We start from the raw sequence: 7,051 nt of genomic DNA on the forward strand, positions 1-7,051 counted from the left end.
TTGCTGCAGATATCAGTCCTGCAGAGACACCTACTCCTTAAGCTCAGAGTCAAGAGTCAGCGTAGAGCTTGGTCTATGCACTATAGCATCTTAATTAAGAGATTGTCTCCTTATTCTGTTTGAAAGGACAGAGTTACTGATTTCTATGCTATCTATATATTTTTAATGCAGTCAGTAACGGGAAGATGGCTTAGGGAGTGACCTACCTCTGTTCAAATAACCTCCACTAGTAATCTTGGGCCAGATCACTTTCTCCTATCGGGAAAACAGGGAATGAGATGAGCACTCTCTCCACTGAGGAGAGCTCCCTAAAATGTTCCCTCATGTCCAAGGATAGGAGAAGAAACAGGATGGTTTGCACCTGTAAGATTTCTTCTCAGACATGGCAGACAAACTAGATTGGCCCTGAAAAGCTTGTGATAATTATTGTACCATGTCCATCTTCTGGCCATCACCTGGGAGCTTGTCTCCCTCTGAAGACTTTCCCTGTTGTCACCTTTGGAGACACTTTAAAATATGGTTTCATTTGCAAACAGTGCCAAAGGTGAAGCCTACTGATTCTCCTCTGCATTGTCTTGCCTACTTTTCACAGCATGGATGGTGGCTCCCGCTAAGGTAAATTTAAGGGTTAATTTCATCCTCCACATAAGACCTCCAAAGCCTCCTGGCTGTTTTAGTCCCCAGTGTAGAAGAGTGATTCCTGCTTAAGGACAGGGTGCTCATTGCCCCAAGGCTTTGCTCTTGCACAGAAGTAAATGGCAGAGAAAGGAAGGCAGCGCAAGCTCCGCTGCCTGCAGTACGTGCTGCTTCTTAAAGCAGAGAAAGTGGACAAGAAATGGAAACTGCCCTTAGGGTCAGAAGTCAGTAATAAAGGATAAAGGGTTGCTGGTGCGTGTTATGCACTGCTGTGCTTGGCACACAAGGGACATAGGCTGGTAGCAATTTTCAGTTACAGAGTATGGCTTTGTTTTTTAGTTCAGGATGATAGGCAGGCTTTCTGCTTAGGACATTAGTGTATGTCTTTGAAAATAAAATGATAGTTTTTCACAGAAATAGCCTGTTTTGAATGTTTTTCAATGCAGTTGCTTTTTGTGGCTGCTAGAGGAACAGAAGATCGTTCATGTTGTGCCTAGTAAGTTTGCGCTCAGGAAGGTGGCCATGCTCTGACAGTTTTGTCCAGGGCTTAGCTTCAGGCAGGTCCTGGGCATTGCCTGGACACTCAGTGCTCCTTTGTGCTGGTGTGACTGTGAAGGATGCTGTTATTTCTGGCATCTTCCACCTGATGTACTTGGCACAAGGACAATCCTGCAGTTTTTCACCTAGTCCATGACAATTTGTAATCCACCCAGCTTGATGTGTGGCCATGAGTGGGAGACATGGCCAAGCCAGGTGAATTGGCTATAGTCAGTTACCTGGTTGCCTGTCAGGGTGACAGTCACGGTGAGTGGGCTCAGGTGGGACCATGAGCTTGGCAACCACATGCGATTTGTGGAACAACTTGCAGCGCCTTTCTGCCCACTGAGGTAACATCCATCTTCTATACAAGTAACATTTATTTCTTCCTGCAGGCTAAACTCCAAAGCCACAATGGAGAAAGATCCAACTGAGTATGCAGTCAGTTCTGTGAGTCCTTCCTGCTCCTTTCTGCCACCAGTACTAAGTACAGCATACATCGTAGTGCTGGAACCAACATCTTTTTTTGCATCTGGCACTTTACAGGAAGAAAAATGAAGGTCATTTTGTGGCGGTAGCAAATGCATCTCTTGCTAACTCAGAGGTGTTGCAATAAATAAATTGGCAGGTTCATTTGTTCTTGTTTTGGTGTATCATGAAAAATGCAAACTTTGCATTGCTTAAAATGATAAGCGAACTCTGCTTACCCTTGAGTTCTTCTTGACTGCACCCCTGCCTCAAACCTCTCTGTGGAAATGACCCGAGAGTGGATAAGATCCTCTCCCAGAGCTGCTGCTCCCATTGGTTTCTTCATTAATTCTGGGGGCAGGCGAGGGCTCCAGTGTTTCTCCATACATCAGCAGCTGCCTGCAGTAGATGCCAGCCCCTGTTCCTCCAGCATGAGGACAACAGGTTCTGGGTTTTGTTCTTTTTGTCTTGTTCTAAACTCTGCAAAGTAGGAGTAAATATAGTTAGCATCTCCATTTCAGTAAAGAGGCTTGGAAACAAGATATTTATGCTGGGTGTGAGAAAACTGATTTGCTGCAAGGGGATTAGGCCCTGTTCAAAAAGAGTGATGGGTTTCTCAGCCTTCATGGAGTATGGCTGGAGGCTTGTGTTAGAGTTAGTGCTGAAAGCACAGTGTGCATGCAGAGCTTGGTCTGAGATGCTTCACAAGCACACAATGACCTTGGGTGACAGAAGTAGGCTGTGCTCTCAGGTGCACTCATCTCAGTGGCGTTCAAGGCTGTGAGAAGAATTTAAATAACAGGGGAAGAAGGTGGGAATGCTGTGTCTTTTGTAGCAAGATACTTACCGCAAAGATTGCCAGAGAGAATGGAATAGCCATTGCTTTCATTTCTCCTTTCCTTTCCTGATTCTGCTGGAGGCACAACATTTGCGTTTGCTGCAGGTGAGGAGAAGGTGAGGAGGCTCTGCCAGGAATGCGATTAAAAGTCAGGAGTGCAGCAGATGCTACTGAAAACTAGAGCACTGGTGATAGAAGGCTGATGTGTTTAAAAAGCAAACAAACAAAAATGTGTTCTGGCAAGTGCATCTCAGTAAGCAAAAGAAAGCTGTCCTTCTTCTCAGTAAGCAAAAACCACCTCAGGTCCCAACCGAGTCCAGTTCCAGGTGCTCAGAGAAAAGAGGTCTGCAGCTCAGGCCCTCTTTACCTCCCTGTGACTTACTGCTGCTAAGCAAGACATGGTGAGAAAACACAGCTGAGCTTGCACTGGCATGACCCAGCTGGGTGATGTGGGGACATGGCTTATGGCTGATTTCCTCTGCAGGCAGCAGCGGCTGCGCAGGGATCACAAGTCAGTCATTTGATGCTGGAAAAGTTTTGGGTATCTAAACATTGACTGGCAGAGTCTGGAAATTCATGCAGCTCTCGCTGCATTTGGGTGTTCAGAAACTCCACTAGCTCTCTTAGATCCCTCTCTGTTCAAGTGTGCAGTACTTCAGACAGATGCTCTGACCCATGAAGGGATGCAGGGAATAGCAATGAAGCAAGGTGTTCTCTTTTTCTTTGTGCTTCTGTTCCTGCTCCTAAATTTCTCTTCCTGTTTCTCCCTGCACACAAATAGAGCTGGTGAGGCTTAATGTGGAACTTATTTTAGATTATGAGAACAAACGTGCAGGCAGAGCTGGTTTTCCTCCCTACAGAGAGGAACGTGGGCTTCAAAATGAGGTTAGAAAATTTCCAACCATTCAAAGTTACCATAGATGGGTAGAAGAAGTGTGCTTATGACATGTGCTGAGATTGGATGAGGAGGAGTTGCAGGACACACTATATTCAAAGTCTGAAGGCAGAGAGAAAACAGGTTTGCCTGGAGGAGATGCTTTAGCCCCTTGGTTTGGCTGATGCTGGAGGAGCTTGAAGAGAATGTGTCCATGTTCTCCTTTTAGGTTGTGGCTGGCTCCTAGTTCTGACATGAGATTAGGTTTGGTGGCTGCTCACTACACAGAAAACCCCTCTAGCTGTGGCCAAGTGCTGCTGCGTAACAGCCGTGTTCGAAGCAGTGACGGTGGTGTGGCTCCAGGAGCACCCTCAGCAAAGGATGTGCACAACACCCTTCCCAGCTAAACTTGGAGGAGCTCAATGTTGTGGGAGCCTTTGGCTTCCCCTTGCAAGTGAGCAGGAGCTCAGCTGCAGCTCTGCTGCCACACAGGAGCAAAGACCCCTGTGCCAACTGCTGCTCCTGCATCCCAGGCTCCCCACTGCCCGCTGCATCCCAGTGCACCAGGGCAGGCCTTTGAAACCCAACTTCCAGCAGCAGGGCGGAAGGCAGAGGGGATTTAATGAGCCAGCCTTAGGAAAGGCCATCGTGAGCAGGCATGGAAGTTCTTCTCCCATTCACTTCCTGAAGGGAGAATATCTCCCTGTGTTTGCCCCTGTAGCTATAAGCACCCAGTTTGGTTCCAACGTACAGCGCAGGGAGGATCCAGAGGCTGCTGTCAGAGGAGCTGCACTGGGCTCTGTTTCTTTCCCAGACCAGGACAGAGGAGAAGGGGAAGGGAGAACGGTTTCTTTTTGGGTGTTTTGGAAGGAAAGAGCAGACCTAGCAAGGAAACAAAGAAGAGCTTTAGGATAGCACCCTACAAAGGAATAAAGTGTCCTGATAATCCTTTTCTTGTACAGATGTTTCTGGTCCTTGGTTCTGCTGCATTCCCTGTAACATGGGGTTTGCTTCTGTTTGTACCTGAAGAGGGTCACAAAGTTAGTCCTTGTGTAAAGCAGTATTTGTTTTCTATCCTCGTGCCCCCTGCACACCCAGCTCCCCCCCAGCTCTGGGCAAGCTGGCTTCTCCCTGCATTTCCCTCCATCCTGTTCCCTCTGCTTTCCGTTCATTCTCCCTTGGCTAATTGTGGCTATTTCTGCGAAGTGGAACTTAGCATCAGCCCAGCAGGCTCCTCAGCACCCAGGGAGGATGGTGCTGTCCCAGGCAGAGAGGAAGCCCATGCTGCCATGGTGGAGCTGGGTAGATGCTCCCCTTGGAGAGTGCAAAGGAGGTGAGAGATTGCCTGCAGACGATCGTAGCTGCTCATGCCTTTTGCATAACACTGGCTTCCTGTCTAGAAAACATTATTCATTCTTCTCACAAAGTCTTTCTGATTTGAGTGTTTCATGCAGAAAACGCGCAGCGACGGCAATGAACACCCCAGGCTGTTAACCAGGCACCTTCCTTCCCTGCTTCACAGCCCACCTCACATGTGGCTTGGGCTGTAGGTGTTGAGGTGGGCAGGAAGCTGACTGGTCCCCCCTTGCCTCGCACCCTGCAGTGTGGACCCTTTCAGGGTCTGTGTGCCAGGTCCCGTCCAAGTGTGCTGCCCAGGGGCAAGGGGCAGGCTGAGGAACCAGTGCCTGCACCACTCTGGTCTGAGCCTTTGCTGGGAGGCACAGTGGGCCTGTATTTTAGGAAGGTGACTGGCATCCTGTGTCCCTTGCAAGCTGCTAATGAGCACAGAATCCAACTTGCCTGTCCTCTGCCATGTATTCACACACATATACATACATATGCACACATGCATGCATATATGTATACACACACATACATAAAAAGACTATGTATTGAATACATACCTCAAATATATGTCATCTGTCAAAACAAATATTTCCTAATAAGGTGTTCTTTTGGGTTTTTTTTCTTGTTTTGCTGAAAGTAATTTCTGATCTTCTTTCCTTGCAGGTGGAGTACAGATGGGAAAGTTTTACCTGCAGGTGAAACATGCTGCGCTCTGTAACTGAAGGTCACCCTGGAGGCTGTGCCTCTACTGTAGCTGCCCTTGGCATCCACAGAGATAGCTGCACATGGGCGAACAGCCCTGGCAAGGACAGCACCCTGTTAATCCTGCCCATAGGGACATTCCGGCCCCTCCACCCTGCAGCAGCCATGCCAACCATGGCCTCAGTTTTCCCAGTCTTTCAGCAACCAGCTCAAGACATGTAGCTGAGGGCAGGGGCTGGGGCATGAGCCTCGGGGCTAAGGTGGGTTTTGAAGTTAGCGTGTTGTTAGCCTGATGTGCCCTCGTCCTTGCTGCTGCATTTGTGCTCTGGATAAATGGTCTGAAATCAGGAGAGCTATGAAACTAGTGCGTTTCCCAGTGCTAGCATCATATAAATAAGCCAGGTCAGACAGCTGGCGGGACAGAAATTTCCTGTGTTTTCCTATCTGCATGATTAACCAAAATGCAACTATATCCTAAGAGCCCTGGAAACACATCCCTCTTACATGCATTGGGATGCTCTAAGTATTTCTGAATGTTGTGGAAAAGAGAACAGTAACTGTTTCCTTGGAAGAAATGGTGTGTGTGTGTCCCAGATGGTGGGCTTGTGGGAAAGATGAAGGGAGGGAGCTGCTGTGTTCCTGTAGCTGCAGTGCAGCAAGAAGAGGTGGTGTCATGAAGAAAGCTTTCCTGGTTTGAGGCAGTGAATACATTTGAATTGTTTTGCAGAGTAACTGGCTTGCACTTACTACTGCTGTAATGGGATAGCCAGAGAAGCAGAAGCTGCGGCTGCTTCTGCAGCGGGAGGCATCAATTATGGAGGAAGGAGGACATGTTGTATGAGGTCAGGAGACAATAGGACAGACAGGCCTATATTCTGTCTTTTTGCCTGTCCAGGTGATGTTTGCTGTGGTAGGGTGTGAGTTCCCAAGGTAACATGAAATTAATCCCGTCTCCTTTCTGAGGAGAAATGGGTCAGTGTTTGCTCTCCCCACAGTCTCGATACCACAGCCTGACATGTTATAGATGCTAATTACGGTAGTAAGATCACTTACCGAGTCACTTCAGCTCACTTTGTGGAGGCTGCATGTGGAGAAATATGAATTATACAGCAGAGGGATGTGGGTACTCATCTTTGCATGGACAGCTGCACCAAAGGCAAATCAGATTTTATTTGATGGAATCTCTTCTCTCCTTAATCTTTACAGATTTAATGAGAAGCTTAACATTAGGAAAGACCACTACAGCCTCTAATCTCTTCTTCTGTATGCCACAGACAAGTACATTTCACCTGTTTATCACTGGGTGAATTTTAGTGTTGTTCTAATCTATGGCGAGAAAGAAAGGCTTGGGAACAGGATCTGCAGCACATCATCTCTGGCACTTACTGGGGACTTCTCCACCTGCATTAATGCTGCTTGGACCAGCACACACCTCAACAGACCCCAGCATGAATCCTGCAGGAGGTGTTTAGGAGCAGCAGCTGGCTGGCGAGTGCACGGCCTGGCAGGCTCCGTGGTTTGGCTGTGCACAGAGAGCTGGAAGGCAGAGGGGTCCCCAAGGGAAACCTGCAAATCCAGCTGCAGCATTGGAGCAAAGGGGAACCAAGGTGCTGGTGCAAGTGAGCCCATCTCATGCAGCAGGGTGGATC

Source organism: Lathamus discolor, chromosome 6 (assembly GCF_037157495.1).
Source record: "Lathamus discolor isolate bLatDis1 chromosome 6, bLatDis1.hap1, whole genome shotgun sequence".
NCBI classification, from domain to species: domain Eukaryota; kingdom Metazoa; phylum Chordata; class Aves; order Psittaciformes; family Psittacidae; genus Lathamus; species Lathamus discolor.